General features: G+C 39.9%; 1 protein-coding gene and 1 non-coding gene across 2 annotated transcripts in view; one reads left to right on the forward strand and one right to left on the reverse strand.

Annotated features, from left to right (window-relative positions):
• Positions 1–22,288, forward strand: part of LOC136176348 (uncharacterized) — a 43,332-nt gene that overhangs the window by 13,083 nt on the left and 7,961 nt on the right. The window lies entirely within an intron of this gene.
• TRNAC-GCA (transfer RNA cysteine (anticodon GCA)) lies at positions 12,243–12,314 on the reverse strand. The gene has a single exon. It is a non-coding gene; the product is annotated as a tRNA-Cys (tRNA).

The raw sequence follows: 22,288 nt of genomic DNA on the forward strand, positions 1-22,288 counted from the left end.
AACTAGGTGCTAAATGATGATGCTAAAAAAATAACACAGCAGAAAACACACAAACATCTCTCTGCTCCCTCCCTTGCCCAATAAAACTCATGGTTCCCATGACCCCTCAGCTTCCAAAAACTACACCCATAAAATGCTAGCCCACTTCCAGTAAGTAATTTGCTTTAAAAAAAGATTATCACTCAAGTTTACCTCTAGACATATGTAGTACATATGTTGTACATCAAGACCAAGTTCCATTATGGGACATCAAATGTATCTCATTTTGATGTTACTTGCAGTTTGGGATTTTCTATCTACTCCTTGTTGCTGTGGGTGCCAAAACCCCAGCTTAGGTAGGGTACCACACTCAGAGCTAGCAGCCCTGCCAAGCAGGGAAGGGTGAGGGCAGTCCTTACAACTCTCTCCACACAACTGCTCCCTAATCATTAGCAATCACATGGAAGACTCAGTTTGTAACCAAAGGTTGCAGAGCCACAAGGATCAGTGCTGGAAGGAGTGGCCAAGCAGCTTCCTCAGTTACACAGATGCCCTTTCGTATAGGACATTCTGTCTCTTGGTCCCTTGCCCCCAGGAACACTGCGGTGTGGAAGGAGACCACACAGTTCCCAGGCTAAACTTTCACAGGAGCCTCCAGAAAACCTTTACTGTGCACTGGTGTTTTACGCTGTTGGTCAGCATACCGAAGTCCATATAGGACACCATGTGATTAAAAACAGATGCGATTTTTTTACAGAAATGTATGTGGGCCATTGGGTAATCTGTCTAATAAACATCTAAATGAAAAATATCATGGAGGTAACAGTATACAAACTTTTTTTGTCACCTTAGAAGTATAGCAACACATCAAAAAAAAAAAGAAAAAAGAAGTATAGCAACACATCAGAAAGCAATGTGTTCACAGCACCAACTTCTTTAACCTTTAAGTCTTTGAGCACTGAGCTATGACTAGTCACCAACAATTAAACGCAACATGGTATGGTAGCACTAGTGGTAAATAATCCACCTGCCTATGCAAAAGACAGAAGAGATGCAAGTTTGAGTCCTGGGTCGGGAAGATCCGCTGGAGGAGGGCAGGGCGTCCACTCTAGTATTCTTGCCTGGAGAATCCCGTGGACAGAGGAGCCTGGCGGGCTATAGTCTATAGGGTCGCAAAGAATCAGATACAATTGAGTGACTTTGCACATACACACAGCTGACAACTGCAAATCCATATTTCTTTGTGTGTAGGGCCTGACTTAGGCATCTATTTTCCATTGGGGAAAATATATCATGTGGTCATGAGGAGATACATTTTGCACATAATCAAATGGCTTTTCCATTTTGCCTATTGGTACCATCAATCAAGTCCACACACACAACAGCATTCCAGGTTGACTGGCACCAGCTGCCTCAGCTTTCCAAGCTACATTTCAATTCTTTGTGTATGTGAGCACCACCATATACATTTGCTTCCCTGACAAGAACTTCTCGAATGAATGATACAAAGCGAAACTTACGACCAGTATTGAACTGGGGGCAGCAATTCCAGGCAGGAGGGGCCCCGGCCTGCTCTCCACGGCTTTGCTCCTACCTGGGTCCTCTCACGCCTGCAGGTACATACTGCTCAATTCTTGCATCACGAACAATACTGCACCGAGCCGGGTGCTTCTCAAATTAAGCACAGATGAGCTCTCCTGTTAAAGGAGACTGACAATACTGCCACTAAGAGGCACACGCAAGGCTTTCAAATGCAATCAGATATGATATTGTGATATTTCTTTTAAATCTTTCCAATATTTCTTAAAACACAGGAAACATACATAACCAAGGTCAGACTTGAGGTATATAAATTAGAATCACCAGAGCCATTGAGACTCCAAAAAGTAAGACCTGCTTATTTATAAGGAGGTCTTAAAGAAGGTTTCAGTGTGTGGAGAGATCAACACCCTCACTTTCGCTGAGCCTGGGGATAGGCCAGTGGGTAACTCAGTTGAGGGCAGGTCAGGCAGGTGGTTGAAATGGCCTCACCCATCCCCTCGGTGACACTAAACTTCAGACAGACGTCTTCCTGATTCCAGGCCTCTACCCACCCCTCCTCTCCTTTTTTAAAGAACATTTACTCTTAAATCTCACTGCAGATTTTTTTTTTCCCCTTATCCCTTTGAGATGTATGTCAATCTTTCTAAAAAGACTCTTGCTGGTTTTACAATCCAGGATAGTCTTTCTCAATGACTCAGAAGTTGATCCTTTAAAACGCAGTCATCAGAGGTGAGGGCGCCTCGGTCTCCCATTCTCCAGGGGAGGGGAGTCCCAACCTTGATGCATACCGATGAGCAAACATAGGAAGTCTAATCACCAAGGAAATCATATGCAGACTCAGGAAGAGCCAAAGTGCTCATCCATCTCCCTCTCGGGCCCCCAAAGCTCTTCCACCAGCTGCCGTCTGCACTCAAAAGTCTTCCTGACCTCTGTTCCAGGACAGAGGATCCAGTCTCTCCCCCTTACTGCAATTCTCCTGAATGAAGTCTTCTCGCCTATCCAGCTTGTCCAGTACATTTACATTGTTTGGACACAGTACACTGGGGTGGAGGCAGGGGAAGTTGGGGGGACTCAGGCAACGGGAGGGATGTGGAAACAGGTCTGCGAGCGTGGCTGGTGGCGGCAGGCCAGGGAGGCCCCGCCACCCACAAAAGGAATATGTTTTGCTTTCTAAGGACTGTGCATCTTATCCTATGAGCTAAGGGCCGGACTTGCTGGGTGATTCTCAAGAGAGAAATAGCAGATTCGGATTGATCATTTAGGAAAAGCCCTCTGTCCAGGGGCCTGGGCACTGGGTGAGGCTGGGCCTGGGGGAATGCGGGGGCCACTAGCCTGGTGGGAAGAGGAAGTGAGAGAAGCCAGTGGCCTGTGAGGCTCGGGACAGGCCATCTGCTGAAATCCACACCATCAGAACAGAACTTTTTGCGAGAGATGAAGTTCCGTTCTTTCCTTACTAGGCATGTTCAGGTTTAACTTAGTTTAAAACTACTTCTTCACCTTTCTTGAGATCACTATATTGAGATAATGTTATAATGGAAATAAGACACTGTGTAAGGCTAAGGTATGCAAGGTAACAATTTGATACACACATATGTTGAGAGATTATCGCCACCATGAGGTTCGTGAGGACACCCATCCCCTCACATCAATGTCATTTGCTGTGGTGGTTGTGGTCTGGAAGTTATTTCTTAAAATAACTGTACCGCACTTGACTATGAAGCAGCCAAAGGTACACCTTCCATGAAGCCAGACAAAGTAAACATCTACAGAACTGAATGGTGTCTAGGACATGGAAACCAAAGCATCACTTCAAAGGCAAAAATTAAGTACCACTGTAAGCACTGAGACAGACAGACTGACTGAAAAATTATTTTTAAAAAACCTATAGACACCATGACAATGGTATTTTTGGATAACAGGACTGCTTCCTTTGAAAATCACTAACTATGAAGAGATGTCCTTAAGTGTGAGAGTTACAAAACAAATGTATAAAAGAAACAGTTTTCAAAAACATCAAGAATTATCATTAAAAATTCCCATTCATATAAAAAAATATAACTTATCAAGGGAAAAACTTACAAAGACCTTTACTTATTGATCTGAAGAAAGTCATATTTGAAACATGTCTAGTATCACACAGGGGTGTATGAAAGGTCTGAGTAAATGATGATGCAATATTCCCAGGTGACAATTTCCCAAATGAATCTATGAATTCAAACTAATTCCCATCAAAATCTTAAAGTATGTTTTTAATAACTATTTTTCCCCTAAGTTTTAAAGAAGAAATTTTGTAAAACTAAATGTAGAGAGTTTGTGTGAAAAGAGAGACCTTGTATTAAAAACTACAAAACTGAAAACAGCTTGGTAATGGCATTTTAAAAGATAATTCAGTATCATCAGGGAGGTGGGTACAGGGTGGAGGGATTCAAAATGACAACAGAGTATGTGTGTGGAAATGGATTTTGAATAAAAAATGGTTCTAAAACCAGGCAAAAATGTGTGGAGAAAAAAGATATACCCGTCAAAGCATATATCAAAATGATTTCCAGAAAAAAAAAATCCATTTTTTTAAGTACTAGAAAGTTACATACATTAATATTTATGTAGTACCCTGCTGATAAAGACCTCATTAGTGAAACTCCAAAACTAGAAGCTGAGAGGAAAAGGATTACTCATCTGGGCTGCCTAAAATTATATATATAACCTGTGTCTATCTCAGATAGCATAAACAAAGTGCCAAGATGAAGCTGATGTGCAGACAAGGAAACCTAGGAGGCCTTTGGGCTGGAGACCTTCCTCTGCCAGATCCTCCCTCCTCCCTTCTCCACCTGCTTCTCTGTCTCCACACCCTCCCCACCATCACCTCTTCCCCTCACGGCCTCCCCGGGTTTCCAGGCGGTTCCCTCGGGAGAGGCTGGGACGGGACAAGGCCGGCTGCTGGGGACAGAAGTCCAAGAGGGTGTCAGGATGGCCTGGACTTCCCCGCCAGACCTCTGGGGGGCGATGGCCACTCTGCCCTACAGCTCACAGCTCCTCCAGGGCCCTCTTTCCACCAGCCCCAGGGCTCCCCTGAGGGACCAGAGCATCTCCTGACTCCCGTATCCCCTGGGGGGGCCGTTTCCCACCATTATGGGCCGAGGGTACCCTTCATCCTGCTCTGACCACCTCACCAGGCCCATGTCTTCACAGGGTCTTCTCATCACTCAGCACTCTTCGATTAGTCACTTAGAATGACAGTTCTGTCTTTTGTTTTGTCTTCTGGGATCTCAACCAATTCTATACGTAAAAGACCTACAAGGTGAATACATGATGGGATCTTACGAATCAATGTGTATGTAAAAAAGATAAAAAACTGCATCCATAAAATGGCAAGTGATCATAAAAAGGAATGATGCATCGGTTAAGAAGTCTATGAAAGATATTCAATTTCATTTATAATAAAATAAATTAAAACATCTAAAACAATGTTATAATAAAACATTAAAACAATGACAATTTTATGTCTACTTAAACACATGAATTTTTAAAGATGATTTCCAAGCACTTATCTAGCTATTAGGAAGTTTAGGATTTTATTTTCACTGTTTTGGGTTGAATGAAACAGTATAATGTTTCTTGAAAATGTTGGCATTATACATCAAATGCCTGTATATTTTGACCTGGAAAAAACTCTACTTTTAGGAATCTATCCCATGTCTTAAAAAGTGACAACATGCAAAGATATTTATTCAAAGATGTTCTTTTCAGTTTTATATATATGTAATCCATGTAGAAAACCACCCAAATATTCAACAATCTTGGATTGGTTAAAGAAAAAAAAAAAGATATCCAGTTATAAAAATGTCACATGCATGTTCAACATACAAACCACACACCACACATACCTTATTGATGTTTCTAACTTTTTCTACTATTAAAAAAAAGGTTGGAAAAAAATAGGTGAAATAATAATTAGCTTTAGATGGCATAAAATTAAATATTTTGCTTTTTTTTATAAAGTATATCTTCTTTGTTTTCTATAAAATGATTTTTAATACAGAAAGCGAAAGTAAAAATGAAAGTGAAAGTAAAAATGAAAGTGAAAGTAAAAATGAATAATCTATGCTTTAAGTTGCACTGCCCAGATATATACCCTGGGACTGGTATTAACAGGAACATTACTTTTTAAGATGTGTTCCCTGATAAAGCTGATTGGCACGGAGGGAAGGAAGGAGGTCAGCTAGATTGCACTGTCCATCAACTCTTCCATAGAGATCGTTAGCTCAAAGCCCACAGGGAGACGCTGGGGACAGAGAGTCCTCAGAATATTCTAGAATGTCGAGCAAGGGAGTGAGGCTAAGGCCTCACAGATGTCAGTCCCATGGACTGGCTGATTCAGGATTCAGACTAGGGCTGCTGGGAGGGGCCAGGGGAGGGATTCAGGCCTGAAAGGCAAAGGTTGTGGGGGGTGGGGGAGTGAGGAGAGGTAAGGGAGACTGGGGCGCAGTGCAGCAAGAGCTGGCTCTGAAGTCAGCATGACTTCTTAGTGGTAACATCTAGCATCTGTATTGTGAACCAGTGAAATAGAGACCACACTACCTATAATCTCTAGATTTTGACTTGAAAATCAGCCTTCCTTGCATGTGTGGGAGAGGAAGTATAAGGGGAATCTCTCCATTTTTTTTCTCAGTTTTATACTTAAACTGCTCTCAAAACATTGTCTTTTACTTTTTTTAAAATTTTTAATCAGTCTCCCTTTCTTAGTTTTATCCCAAATTGTTAATGAGGAGCAAAACTGAGTTCAGTTTTACATTTTTAATGTTTCGAGTTGAGTTCACCATTGAAAGATCCTTAAATAAAAAGCAATAGGAATGAATAAAAAAAATGTAATTATAAACCCAAGGGGAAAAAAAAAAGTGTTCACATTTCATTTTTCTTCTCTTAAATAAATGTCTCGTCCCAGGCGGTCTGTGACCTTTGTCCAGCTCTGTACACCTCTCAGCTATGCCCAGCTGTAAACACCTTGGGACTGAGCTGTGATCGGGCAGCTTTTGCAAGTCATCTTCAACTTCAAAATAAAGTGTGAAGTCACACAGAGAGGATGGAGCCTTAACCGCTGCCTCTGTGGGAACCGGATACTCGGCAGGAGATGAGAATGAAATACACACCTGCCCTGGTCCTATCTCAGCCAGGCAGCACTTAATGGACTCAGAGCATCTGATGATTTTTTTAATTTGGTATTTTCTTTTTTAATGGAAAGGAGTCCTTAATGCGATTGTGAGGGAATGCAATTACCAGGCCAGAAAGAAATCTTTCTTCCCTAATTCACTTCTTATCTCAAACGTCCCTGGAGGTGAGGGGCTGCTCTGCCACATTCAGGATTCTGAAACCCAGCTCACTGTGTCTGGAAGCTCCTGCCTATCTAAGGAGGTGCTGCTGTCCTTGGAGACAAGGTAGCCTACACCCCTCACCATTCAGCAGGAGTTGTACCGAAAAACACAGATGGTGAAAAAGTGAAAGTGAAGTTGCTCAGTCATGTCCGACTCTTTGCGACCCCATGGACTGTAGCCCACTAGGCTCCTCTGTCCATGGGATTTCCCAGGCAAGAGGACTGGAGTGGGTTCCCATTTCCTCCTCCAGGGGATCTTCCCCAACCAGGGATCAAACCCGGGTCTCTAAGACTGTGTGCTCTAAGTCACTTCAGTCGTGTCCGAATCTCTGTGACTCTATGGACTTAAGGCCCCCATGTTCCTCTGTCCATGGGATGCTCCAGACAAAATTACTGGAGTGGGTTGCCATTTTCTTCTCCTCCCAGATTGTAGGCAAACGCTTTTAACGTCTGCACCAGCAGGGAAGTCCTCATGAGCTAAAAAAGGAGGAAAAAAGAGAAAAAGGAAGACAATGTTTAAAAATTTGAGATAAAACAAGCGAAGAAGTGAGTTCTTGTTTTCTAGGCTGCAGGACAGAATGATTTGTTTTGTTTATCTAGACTTGGCAGGGCCAGTATCTTTTTGTGATTTTAGGTATGGGGGCTATTGCAAGACAGCCAAGGTCATTTCTGTTTTTTGTTTTATTTTCTCATCTCTTATTTCCACACTCCCCAAGTCTCCAAGTGACGGAGGGCTTGTCATTTGGTCTCCTCCATACGGACGTATCACGGACAGTCGTGTTTCCAGCGTGCCCAGAGGCCCCCACCCAGCGTAAGCTCCCCGACACTGGGGAAGGTCACCAGTCTGGGGTCTGTGCACAGAGCAGAGACGATCTAGAGGAATCTCAGGGTCGAAGGGCAGCATCACAGGGGAACTCATTCAGACCCCTAGACTGAAATGGAAGATGCGTCTTTAGTACCCCTGTGATCCATCGAGGGATCGTTCTCCCATGTCTTCTGCCCACTGCAGCCGGGACTTCGGCTCACCTTCCATCCTTGCCCTCCCGCCAAAACGCATGTGCGGGGTGTTATGCATGCAGGAGGGGTGAAGAGCCGCCCCACAGCTAAGTCACCCTTCCACACCTGCCATCTCCCAAAAGAAACAAGCAACGAGAGTAAAACCATAAAAACAAGACCATGTTTAAGAAGCTAGAACTACGTGATGAAATTTTAAGCAGCTGGAGAGATTATAATCTTCAAATTAGGGAATAGTCCACTTTATAGAAAATCAGTACACGATCTTTAAATTAGACTGAGAAATACACTTCCTATATGACTTCTATAATCTCAAGCCACAGTTAGTTTAAAAGTGTTCACAATAGTTTTTTTTTCTCTTAAGCTTTTTCTTTTTAAAAAAATTGAAGTACAGTTGATTTACGTTGATTCAGGTGTATAGCAGTCACATTTTTCAGATTCTTCTCTGTTACAGGTGTTTACAAGATACTGTGCCATACAATAGGTCCTTGCCGTCGACCTGCTTTTATCTGTAGTGATGCGCGTCTGTTATTCCCAATTTGTCCCTCCCCGACCTTTCTCTTTGGTAACCATAAGTTTGTTTTCTGTGTCTATGAGTCTATTTTTGTTTTGTAAATAAGTTCATTTATATCATTTCTTTCAGATTCCACAGATAAAGGATATTACAGGGTACTCAATAGTTTTTCTCACATTTTATTCATAATGTCTATATTTATGCTTCCAAGCACAGACCTGGGCTTCCCTTATGACTCAAGTGGTACAGGATTTGCCTGCAAGGCAGGAGACACAGGAGACTCAGGTTCGATCCCTGGGTTGGGAAAGATCCCCTGGAGAAGGAAATGGCAACCCACTCCAGTATCCTTGCCTTGAGAATCCCATGGGCAGAAGAGCCTGGTGGACTACAGTCCATGGGGTTGCAAAGAGTCAGACATTACTGAGAACGCACACACAATCATAGGCTTCCCTGCTTCTGATAACTCTGAAATACATTTTTCTACTGTGAAAGGATTTTCTCCTTATTTTTGATATTCTCTTGCAGAGATAAAGCTTAAGTTTGAATAAATAAACTTCTATTGTTATACTTGTCCATGTTTCCAGATATACAAAAATCTGTGATTTCACACGGAAGCCAAGACTTTCACTACACTTTGTTCTCGAAATATATAATATATCCCTCAATAGTGAAAATAATATAAGATCCCTGTGTTTGCAAATTGTGTGACATCGACTAGCAGAGAGAGGAAGAATCAAATGATCTTAATGTGGGCTTATGCAATAAATTCTATTTTCAGAATCCTTATGTTCGTAAAGTAAGCTCTAAAGTTACCAGATGTCATTTTGCTTTCTCAAATGCCAGCTTCAATTCAATAAAAAAATGATCAAGATATTGTCTTCACGCAAGTCATAGAAAGGTCCATTGTCTCAGTCTTGTTTAAAGATCATGTGTGTAATGTATGTCTACTATAACACTGACTGTTCACTAGTGTTAGCTAATTATTCATATACATTAAGGTGGCTATGGCCACTTTCAAGGTAGTGATAAATGTGAAATTTTTGCATCCACATTTATAATTTATGGTTTACTCAAAACTATTTCCCTAGTAAAGCATGAATGGAGTTCATTCCCTTAGAATGAAATGGAGAACTCACGGAAAAGACCTTTGAAATATAAACTGGGTAGGATTTACTACAGACTATTAATAATTTAATCAACATGTTATTAAATATTCCATCTATATTAGCTCTGGTCTCTCTTCTATGACGGGGTGTTGCCTGACCGAAGGAAAGAGGTTTAAGGCCCAGACAGCCCTGGGGAGAAATCTGATTCGCAAACTCACCAGAGCAGAACTTCACTTGGAACAAGTCAGATGCACTCAATCTCAGTGGTTTCACTCAAAAACTGTCTTTTTTGAGTTGCTCCTTTATATATCATAATTACTGAAAAGATCTATGTCTCCTGACTGTCATCCAATTTAACTCAAAATAAAAACAACAAAATAGGAGTTTAGGATTAACATACACACTATTTTCTATAAAATAGATAATCAACAGAGACCTACTGTATAGCACAGGGAACTTACTCAACGCTCTGTAAAAACCTACATGTGAAAAACAACCTGAAAAAGAGTGGATATATGTATGCATGTAACTGAACTACTTTGCAGTGCACCTGAAACTCTTACAACTTTGTCAATCAACTATACCCCAATCTAAAATAAAAATTAAATTAAGAAAAAACAGTGGAATGCATTTAAGCTCATTTCTGCCTTTTCTGCAGGTGCCTATTCTAGAATCTTTTGAAATCTGACATAATTTTTTTTTTCATAAAATATTATCAGGTGTTTGGATCCTCCTGTTTTGCCTGTCAGAGTTCTGTCTTGGCGCCAACTTGTCTCACAGAACAACTCAGCTGCCATCACCACATCTGTGCTGTAGGTTTGTTGCAAGGATTGTAGGAGAGCATGGTGTGAACTGCTTGGTCAAGTGGCCAGCCCACACCGACCTCCACTGACAGGACAAGTCACTCACACAACTCAAGTCTTTACTGAACGCATCGTAAGTTGTAGGCGATGCATTTGGAGCCACAACCTCAAATGTCATAACAAACTGGAAAGTTATATCTCATAAACACCAATAAAATAGTAACAGGAAACGTGTTTTATTTCATGGTTACTTAGTTATCTGTTCAACAATAGAACTTCTTTCTAGAATGATGAAAAAAATTCATTACAAGTCAGAATTAAAAACACTGGTATTGTGAGTATAATTAAAGGAGTTAATTTTCATTTAACCTAAACCATATTTAACCGGATGAGTTAAAATACACCTTCCATGGATGCAGGAATGTGATACTAGAAAACTAACAGAACAGAAGCAGTTAATGACTGAAGAAAGTCAGAGCTGGGGAATGGTCAGAGATTAAAACTGGATAACAAGGTCAACAATTTGACTGAAACATTTTAAGAAGTTATATCACTAACCTTTTGGGCAACTACAGAATAAATTGCCAATCACAGCCTGTCTTCAGCGTAAATGTGATTTTTTTGTTTAATGTAAGAAGGAATTATTGTAGTGCTTTTTGCCATACATTGACATGAATCAGCCTCCAATTAAAATAAATAAATTTTTTAAAAAAAGCATTTCTTCATTTTCACTTTACAAGCCATTCTGTAATCTTTACATCAGTATGGGGTTTGAAAATCCCCAGTTCATGAACTCTTCTTATGGGCACAATAAATTCTTAATAAATACTATTTTACTGAAAAAAAGAGAAGGAATTATTGAATTACTTTATATTAGTATAACCAGCAGAAAAAAAGATGGAAAGCAGGGTGGGAGGAGAGAGAGGGACAGAAAGAGACAAGGAGGAGAGGGAGTAGGCTGGAAAGTTCAGCTTTTTGAAGGAAGGAATGAAGGAAGGAAGGAGGAAAGATGAGAAGAAGGGACAGACAGACAACATTACAAATAATCTTTGTTTGTTAAAAAAACAGAACCAATATGTGTGCATTTATTATATGGATGTCAATGTTTTATGAAATACATGGAAACTTTAAAAAAAAGAGCTTTAGCATTTTTGTATGTTTACATGGCATAGTTTGTTTCTAGGAATTTTTTTCCATTATTATTTAATTGGGGTAGTGTTGTTTAATAATATTTTATTAATTTCTGCTGTACAACAAAAGTGTTAGTCATTCAGTCATGTCCAACTTTTTGCGACCTCATGGACTGTAGCCCACCAGGCTCCACTGTCCATGGGATTTCCCAGGCAAAATTAGTGGAGTGGGTTGCCATTTCCTTTTCCAGGGGATCTTCCTGACCCAGGGATCAAACCCAGGTCTGCTGCACTGCAGGCAGATTCCTTACCATTTGAGCCACCAGCTGTATTCACACCCCATCCTTAGGCACTGAACTGAGCTCCTTACGCTATATAGCAGGTTCCCCCTAGCTGTCCATGTTTTGATTACTCTCCAAAATATACAATTAGCTCATGTAGCTCAATATCAAAACAACAAACAACCCAACCCAATAAAAAAAATGATCAGAAGACCTAAACAGACATTTCTCCAAAGAAGACATACAGATGGTCAAGAGGCACATGCAAAGATTTCCCTAGGAAATTTAACACAGTAATAGACCAGACACATTGGACAAATACAGAGAACAACTCATTATCAAGTACACTGTGTAAAAAGCCTCTCTCTACATGAAGTGAAGTGAAGTCGTTCAGTTGTGTCTGACTCTTTCGACCCCATGGACTGTAGTCTACCAAGCTCCTCCGTCCATAGGATTTTCCAGGCAAGAGTATTGGAGTGGGTTGCCATTTCCTTCTCCAGGGATCTTCTCTACCCAGGGATCGAACCTGGGTTTCCTGCATTGCAGGCAGACGCTTTACCATCTGAGCCACCAGGGAAGTATTTCTCTCTATATGTGCCTCTCTAAAAAACAAACCACCTAAAGCATACCTTAATTAACAATAAAAGAGACAGATCTCTGCTTCCTGATAAACACACACAGAGTAATTTTGCATTGAGGAATATGTAGGATTAAGGAAGAAACAAGTTTTGTAACAAAACTTTTCACATCTGAAGACCACTGTGTAAAGTACCTAACTATCAGACAGATAATATTAAAGTGGAAAATAAAATTAGGTATAGACATGATTTTGCTCTTATGTTTATTTTTCCCCTAAATATTTGTCTAATAATTTGAAAATGTGAGCTAATTTCTGAGATCCCTCCAGTCCTAAAATTGTGGTTCAAGGATGCATGTGTGTTTTGCCTACTGATACCATGTATAAAATATATAATAAGAACCGACTGTACAGCACAAGGGACTCTACTCAGCGCTCCGTGGTGACCTAAGTGGAAGGAAATCTGTAAAGGAGGCGATATATGTGTACACAGAGCAGATTCACTTTACTATACAGTAGAAACTAAAACAGCACTGCAAAGCAACTATTCATCAATAAAAATTAATTTAAAAATAATGTGTAATTTAAAAATAATCCTCCTCTCCCTCATGTATATGTTTAATATATCTTCTATATCATATGCCAGGCTGGATGAAGCACAAGCTAGAATCAAGATTACCAGGAGAAATATCAGTAACCTCAGATATGCAGATGACACCCCCCCAACGGCAGAAAGCAAAGAGGAAGTAAAGAGACTCTTGATGAAGGTGAAAGAAGAGAGTGACAAAGCTGGCTTAAACCTCAGCATTCAGAAAACTAAGAGCATGGCATCCGGTCCCATTACCTCTTGGCAAATAGAAGGGGCAGAAGTGGAAGCAGTGACAGATTTTATTTCTTGGGCTCCAAAATCACTGTGGATGGCGACTGCAGCCATGAAATTAAAAGACACTTGGAAGGAAAGCTATAAGGCAAAGATATTGCTTTGTTAGCAAAGGTCCATCTTGTCAAAGCTACAGTTTTTCCAGTAGTAATGTATGAATATGAGAAGTGGACCATATGGAAGGCTGAGTGCCGAAGAAGTGATGCTTTTGAATTTCAGTGCTGGAGAAGACTCTTGAGAGCCCCTTGGACTGCAAGGAGATCAAATCAGTCAATCCTAAAGGAAAAATAAAGGAAATTGGATTTCATTCCTATCCCAAAGAAAGGCAATGCCAAAGAATGCCCAAACTACCACACAACTGCACTCATCTCACACACTAGTAAAGTAATGCTTAAAATTCTCCAAGCCAGGCTTCCACAATACATGAACCGTGAACTTCCAGATGTTCAAGCTGGTTTTAGAAAAGGCAGAGGAACCAGAGATCAAATTGCTAACATCCGCTGGATCATCAAAAAAGCAAGAGAGTTCCAGAAAAACATCTTTTTCTGCTTTATTGACTATGTCAAAGCCTTTGATTGTGTGGAACACAATAAACTGTGGAAAATTCTGAAAGAGATGGGAATACCAGGTCACCTGACCTACTTCTTGAGAAACCTGTATGCAGGTCAGAAAGCAACAGTTAGAATTGGACATGGAACAACAGACTGGTTCCAAACAGGAAAAGAAGTACATCAAGGCTGTATATTGTCACCCTGTTTATTTAATTTCTATGCAGAGTACATCATGAGAAACACTGGGCTGAGAAGCACAAGCTGGAATTAAGATTGCTAGGAAAAATACCAATAACCTCAGATATGCAAATGACAGAACCCTTATGGCAGAAAGTGAATAGGAACTAAAGGGCCTCTTGAGAAAAGTGAAAGAGGAGAGTGACAAAGTTGGCTTATAGATCAACATTCAGAAAACTAAGATCATGGCATCCAGTCCCATCACTTCATGGCAAATAGATGGGGACACAGTGGCTGACTTTATTTTTCTGGGCTCCAAAATCACTACAGATGGTGATTGCAGCCATGAAATTAAAAGGCATTTATTCCTTGGAAGGAAAGTTATGACCAACCTAGACAGCATATTAAAAGCAGAGACATTACTTTGCCAACAAAGGTCCATCTAGTCAAGGCTATGGGTTTTCCAGTGGTCATGTATGGATGTAAGAATTGGACCATAAAGAAAGCTGAGCACCTAAGAATTGATACTTTTCAAATGTGGTGTTGGAGAAGACTCTTGAGAGTCCCTTGGACTGCAAGGAGATCCAACCAGTCCATCCTAAAGGAGATCAGTCCTGAGTGTTCATTGGAAGGACTGATGTTGAGGTGGAAACTCCAATACTTTGGCCACCTGATGTGAAGAGCTGACTCATTTGAAAAGACCCTGATGCTGGGAAAGACTGAAGGCAGGAACAGAAGGTGATGACAGAGGATGAGAAGGTTAGATAGCATCACTGACTTAATGGACATGAGTTTGAGCAAACTCCTGGAAACACTGAAGGACAGGGAAGTCTGGTGTGTTGTAGCCCATGGGGTCGCAAAGAGTTGGACACGACTTAGTGACAGAACAGACACACATACCATATTATACATAATCTGCTTTACTTTCTATAACAGGTAGATGTCCTTTGAAAATTATTAAGCACTTTGCCAATGTATGGTCTCATTTGTACTGTGATCTACTGAGATAAATCAGTTCTTGGTCTTTGGGTGATTAAGCCCTTGCCTGATAGAACCAGGCTGCCTGGTGGTTTGAGAATTCTGCTAGCATAGTTTCGGCATTCTGGATTGTCACCCTGGGATCATGTGTCTCATCTAAGCTTTCTCACTTTGAATTGCCTTAGATTTGAAACAGAAATGAAGGTACTGTGTGTGTGTTATGTTGCTAATGCTTGTGAAGGATCTTTCAAAAGATAACATTACTTTAAAATAATTTGCACACAAATAATAAAACTGACCTAATGAAGAATCATACTATACTTTGCTCAAATTTCAAACTTTGCCAACATTTCATTGATGAATATAGAATGATCCCATATAGAATGAATATGGGACAATCCAAGGATGTATCTTCAAAGTGGCATGCTGTCCCAGGACAGACAGAACCCAGGACCACAAGCTCGCCTGAGGATAAAGCACAGATCAGAACATGAATCATGACAAATGTAACCATTTGGGTGACTGCAACCAGATGGCCCGTGGACCTCCGGGAGGTAGAAGTGAACCTCAGATAGACTGTCTTTTAATCACTAGGCACTTTTCTTTTTCACACCAACTGAATATTTAACAAAAGAATTATTGGAATTTTCTTGATGAAACTAGCCAACAGGTGATAGAACCCTGAACTTTTAAACACCTATGGACCCATACTTTTCAATTTTATGATGTACACAACAAAAAACATCAGGTTACCTAACTTGAGAATTTTCTAGAAAGTGATGACCAGTTTCTTGTGATGAAGTCAGTCACACACTGAATGACTACCAACAGTCCTGGAAAATCTCAAGCACACCATCTGACTGAGGGTCCACATAGGATGCATGACGTTCTCCAGCCTGGACCAAGTCACCTGAGTGTGTTAGGGGAGGGCAGATCCTAGGAAGGTGGCCCGAGAGCAGGGAACACGTGAAGGCAGAGATCATTTAAAATGAGGTCATTTTCTTTCATCAGTATCTTACAGTTTTCTGAGTACAGGTCTTTAACCTTTTTAGGTTTATTCCTAGATATTTTAAGTAAGTCAGAAAGAGAAAAACAAATCTTTTAGTACATATATTTGGAATCTAGAAAAAGAGTACAGATGAATGTATTTGGAAAATGGAAATAGAGACACAGAGAACAAACATATGGACCCTAAGGGGGGTGTGATAAACTGGGAGACTAGGACTGACATATACACACCTCCGTGTTTAAAGTAGGCAACTAGTGAACCTATAGAGCACGGGGCAGGGAAGGCGGAGGCACGGTCTGTTTGTAGGACATACATTGAGTTAATCTCAAAATGCATTCCAATATACATTCAGTGTAGACAAATACTGTTTGATTCCACTTACACAAGATACCTAGAACAGTCAAATTCATACAGTCAGAAAGTACATTGGGAGACGCCAGGACCCAGCGGGTGGAGGGTAAGAAGGGGGAATGGGAACTTAATAAGGATAGAGTTTTAGGTTAGGAAGGTAAAAAACTTGGGAGATGGAAGATGGCGAGAGTTGCACAACAATATCAATAGACTTAGTGCCACTAAAGTGTAAAGTATAGTTGAAATAGTATGATTTACATTATGTGACTCTAACCACAATAAAAAATTAAAAATTAGTTGTTTACACTCATCTAGAAATTTTCAGTAAAATTCATATTCCAGTCGTACAAAAAATCAGACACCTTTTCACACTGGACACATTTCCTCTGTGGTCACTGTATAATGCATTGTGTTAAAATCATTCAGTACACAAAGAATTTCATTTGCAAACCACCCATTTAATCACTAACCTCTAGTCCTACGTGATTATGTTAAATTCTTGACCCACGAATGGAAAAAGTCACAAGATGAAGGCTTGCAAGACTGCCCTGCCCCCACAGGTCTTGAGTGAACAGGAGGAATTCATGGCATGGCCTCCTGGGCTGTTATTTACTTACTCAATCCTATAGAGTGTTCTGGTTTTTCAAAGGCATCATATTACAAAAAACAACTTCAAATGTCATCTCGCCTACCTCATCATCTCAAAATAGATGTATCCTGAAACTATGAAAATAATGATGTATTTTAGATTTCCTTCATCCCAGCAGCAATAGATTTTCATAACAAATTAACGGAAACATAAAGGGGTCCTCAGGAAATTTCCACCTATGATCACAGGAGGGGCCCCACTGCCCCCAGGTTTTCATTCCTTCCTGCATCCTGCCCCATGCCTGCACAGCTCCTGCCGCAGAAGGCGGTGCTTCCAGTGTCTCAGCAACACTGGCCTTGGCTGTGGCCAGCTGACAAGCCTTCCTAGCTTTCAAGGCCACGCATTACTGGTGCCAGCTCCAAACCCAGGTGCTGAGCTTCTCCTAGCACCATGATTAAAATGTGCTCTGGATAGCCTATAGCTCTCAGAAAAATAAAGACCCGAGGCATGGACTTGAGCTGAAAGCTTGCCCTACGGCCATGCTGAGCCAAGCCCAGCTCAGATCTACAACCCTAGACAGTCACAGCTATATTCCTGGTAAATAAATGCTTTAAAGTTTTGTGGTACTGGGTTTTGCCACTCAGCATTTTTATGGCAATAGCAGACAGTGGTGTTAAAAATCCTAGGATAAGCATTAACTTATACACATATACTTGCACATGGTATATATATATGTGTGTGTGTTTACTTATTTGTTAAAAATATTGCATAAGCCTTGAGTGCTCATGTTCTGTCATTCAGTCGTATCCGACTCTTTTGCGACCCCATGGACTGTAGCCCACCAGGCTCCTCTGTCCATGGGATTCTCCAGGCAAGAATACTGGAGTGGGTTGTCATTCCCTTCTCCAGGGGATCTTCCCAACCCAGGGATCGAATCCATGCATCTCCTGCACTAGCAAGCAGATTCTTTACCCCTGCACCACCAGGGAAATCCACATATAGCCTTATAAATCAATAAATCAAAATTAATTAAAAATATTAGCATTATGTCTCTCATATAATAACGGATCAATAAATGCCAGCTATTCTATTAATAATACGTGTGAGAACATTACTACTCCTCTTAATGTTAATATCTATATTAATATTCTACTATATTGTTTCAATATAGTTTTATTAATACTATTATACCATTAATATTTGCATTATTATTAATTATATTAAGGGAGTAGTATATAGCTAAAGATCTCCCTGAGAGGAAATGCAAGTTCTCTTCCTAATGCCCGCTCTAATTTTATAAATCCATCCATTGGAATTCACCAGGATGTATTTCCCAAATACTGGAACACAAGTCCACTCTGTATCTCATCACTGTCATCCACGGACAGTACATCTGGTTGCATCTTGTAAATAATCCGAACGTGGGCTAAAGATTGCCATTAGCATGCTCACTTTCATTTACGCCTCCTGGGTGACGGACACTGAGGAACCCACCTCCACAGCCTAGAGAGCGGGTGGCTGGAGAGAGTGGCAAAGAAACCGTGTCCATGGCCAGCAGCAGTCAGTGAGCAGGACTTTGGATGGCTGTGTTAGAATGACAATGAAGAAGCATTTGCCATGGGAGTCAGTTGTGGAAATCTGCTGCTATTTACCCTGTAGAAGGAAAAGTGTGCAAGTCCTTTACTGATGTGCCTCCAACTTTCTCCCCATCTTGAGACAAATATTTTTGAAACATCTCTTACATTACAGCCTTTTTTGCCTGTGGGCTCCAAAGAACCAAAGGAAAAAACACAAATACCTGATCTGAAATATTAGGCAGATGTAATTTGCCTGAAGCTTGTACTTGCATTCTAAACAGTAATACAACTTAAAATGTCCTGAATACTTATCATAATAGACAACGCTAATGCTTTCACCTTGAAATAAGCCAGAACCCTGGCAGCAATCAAACTAACATTCACTAGCTAAGTGGCCTCAACCACTTAGAGCACACTGCTTTTTAAAACAAACTCTTGGACGTGACCACCCAAAAAGATCCCCTGATGCAAGAAAGCATTAAAACATTAATAGATTCTAGAATCTCAAGATCATCTTTCCTGGTGTCCAGGCCAAGAGTCATAGATTCAAGCGACAGTGCTTTTGAGATCTAAAAGCTTTCTGTATTTCTAAGATGAATTTGAGTCAAATATTCTTGAACTGTGTTTTCAAATGACTGAGGTGAAATCATTTGGGTCGGGAAGAGAAATCGTTATTCAAGGCTATGAGCTGCCAGCAGAATCTTGTCATGTCATGAGGGACATCCTTCTCATTTAGTCATCTCTTAGAAAGTTTTACTTTACAGTCTGGCATTGATGAGGACATGTCTGAAGAGTCTCACCCCCACACCTGCCAGAACAAACTGAGAAGGAAACAGATCAGTCTTATTACTAATAAAGTAGTTACAACTATTGCTGAAACAACTGCTGGATCCCTTCATGGCAAGTATATGGATTGCTAGAAACTGAACTCACAGACATTATTCTTTTGAAGTAAAAATGCAGTTTTTAAAAACAAGGGGGAAAATCAAAAAAGGACAGTAAGAAAGTCAGTTAAATGCATTGTATCTGTTAACATTATTTACCCATATAAGGAACTTTCAGAATAGAGTCATAGGATAGAAGAGTTGCTTCAAAAATCACCTATCAAACATCCAACATTTTGAGCTGTAAGGAATCTACTTTAACTGCCCAAATTCTACCTGCAACTAAGGATATCGTATGTATAAAGGATTATGTACCCATAGCTTATTTTACAATTGCATATGTCTGTAATTAAACCCTACATTTCATACTATTATGTTGCAATCTTGCAACACCACTTTAATTTGTTAAATTTTAGAGAGCCAAATGATTATTATTTTTTTCCATTTATTTTTATTAGTTGGAGGCTAATTACTTTGCAAAAATGTAGTGGTTTTTGTCATACATTGACATGAATCAGCCATGGATTTATATGTATTCCCCATCCCGATCCCCCCTCCCACCTCCCCCTCCACCCGATCCCTCTGGGTCTTCCCAGTGCACCAGGCATATACACCATGGAATATTACTCAGCTGTTAAAAAGAATTCATTTGAATCAGTTCTAATGAGATGGATGAAGCTGGAGCCCATTATACAGAGTGAAGTAAGCCAGAAAGATAAAAAGACCAATATAGTATACTAACACATATATATAGAGCCAAATGATTATTATTTGTCTGGATATTTCTTAAAAGAACAGTATTTCACACAATATAACTGAAGCCAAATAAGTATTACAAGAAAATATTATTTTTGTTAATATATAAATACATTATCCTTCCAAAACTATATTCACAGAAAATGAAATGAGTATTACCTTCTGTATGTAATTTGTTTTGTCCCAGACATGGCTTTTAGACGTTTTAACTAGCATGAGACTGGAAAAGGCTAAAGCCGAAGGTTTTTCTTTAGCTCTTAGTCATCACATAACTGGATTTTCATCCCTACTAACAATTTTAGAAGTTGGTTACAAAAAAAAAAAAAAAAAAAACCCTCAGATATTCCAGGAAAATAACAGTAGTAAACAATTGATTAAAATATCAAAAATTAACTTAACAAATTCATTTTGTTTTTTATGTGTAGCCAATTGGGGAAGAATAAATTGACCAGTAATGGACATACTCTGCCAACTTCCTAAAATTTACACCTGAGAGTTCAGGCCAAAATCTTAATGAATTTTTAAACTCTTATTTGGTTCTGCTTTGGTGTCTTTAAAAGCTAAGTAAACTGCATGTGTAATACAGCATTCTTAAACAGAATAGTGGATGCTGTTTTGACACTAATTTCCCATAATAAATACTTTAATCCTCTTTCCAAAGTAAGGCCTTCCTGTGTGTGTGCAAGGTCACTTCAGTCATGTCCAACTATTTACAACACTATGGACTGTAGCTCGCCAGGCTCTTTGGTCCCTGGGGTTCTGGAGGCAAGAATACTGGAGTGGGTTGCCACTCCCTTCTCCAGGCGATCTTCCCAACCCAGGGGCTGAACCTGCATCTCTTCCATCTTCTGCACTGGCAGGCGGATTCTTTACCGCTGGCGCCACCTGGGAAGCCCATTAGGCCTTCCTATGTGCTGCCTAATTTGTGAAATTCCTCTGCTTTTTCGTCAGTTCAATGTGTCCTCACTCCCAGGATTCAACTGTAATGTCCTATTTCTAATGGAAGCCTCTGCATCCTCCAACCTCCCTTAGGTTAGATGCACCTGTTATTCAGTAGTACTGCACACTGCATTCATCATTGATAGCATTTATTCATGGGGGAATCAGTCATACAATGCCCTTAATTCTCCTTACACTACTGGCTCCATTAAGCCAGGTCCATGTATGTTTTCTGGACATGCAATGACCTACATGCTTTCAAAGGATATTTACTTAATGATTATTAAATGATAACTTAATCATTTAAATAATGTTTAATGTCTTCCAAAGGCTTTCTATTTGATTGGATAATAAATCTTCAATAAATACTAAAAGCTTATGAAGTCAAGCCTAAAATATATTTGAGAATTTGCACTATGAACCCACTTGTGTTTCTGGGCATTGGGATCTAATTCTTAATGATAGAAATGTGTTCCTTCGAATGTTAAATATATAAATATTTAATCAATATACAGCTGAAGTAGAGAAGCACAATATTTCCCATTACCCCAAGAGTGGGTTTTAAACTCACAAAAATTTCAGGTAGTTGATTTCTCTTGTTTCAGTATTTCAGTAAAATCTTTCAACAAACTCCTTTGAGCCAACAATATTGCAAAACTTACTCCTAGGATCAGGGCTAACCGTTGAATGCAGTGCTGCAATTCTCCATAGCAAGAGTTTTGGGTAGAGAATTGAATCAAGAAAGACTTGCACAAATGCTTCAAATATTTTAGGAAATAGGGAATATCTTTCAGAAATAAATCATCAATTAATACCCTCTTCAAAGATGCCTTTGACACATGTCACACAATAGGAAAATTAAAAACTAAATAATGATAGCAACCATTTTGAGCATCAACCAAGATACCTAACGGGAAGTCCACTTACATTTTTTGCATGCAAGGCCCACTGAAATCTAAAGACATGGGCATTATCATTTTCCCTTCTTCCAGGAGATACCTGAGACCAAAGCTAAGTGAGCTGACAAAGCTCATACTGCTTACAAGGGGCAGCAAAATTAGGCACAGAATCTACTTCTCTCTGATTCCAGGGCATAACATGAAGTGTCTATGTTTCATAGTCAGACTCAACCAGAGGATTATATTTTTTACACTAAAAATTGAAATATAAATATATTTTATGTTTATATGAAACAATTACAAATCCAGAAAAGCCAGTTGGCTACATAGATATAAAGACTCTACAGAATGGTTTGAGTGAAAAATAAAAGAAACAATGACAAT

Source organism: Muntiacus reevesi, chromosome 10 (genome assembly GCF_963930625.1).
Source record: "Muntiacus reevesi chromosome 10, mMunRee1.1, whole genome shotgun sequence".
In the NCBI taxonomy this organism is placed as follows: domain Eukaryota; kingdom Metazoa; phylum Chordata; class Mammalia; order Artiodactyla; family Cervidae; genus Muntiacus; species Muntiacus reevesi.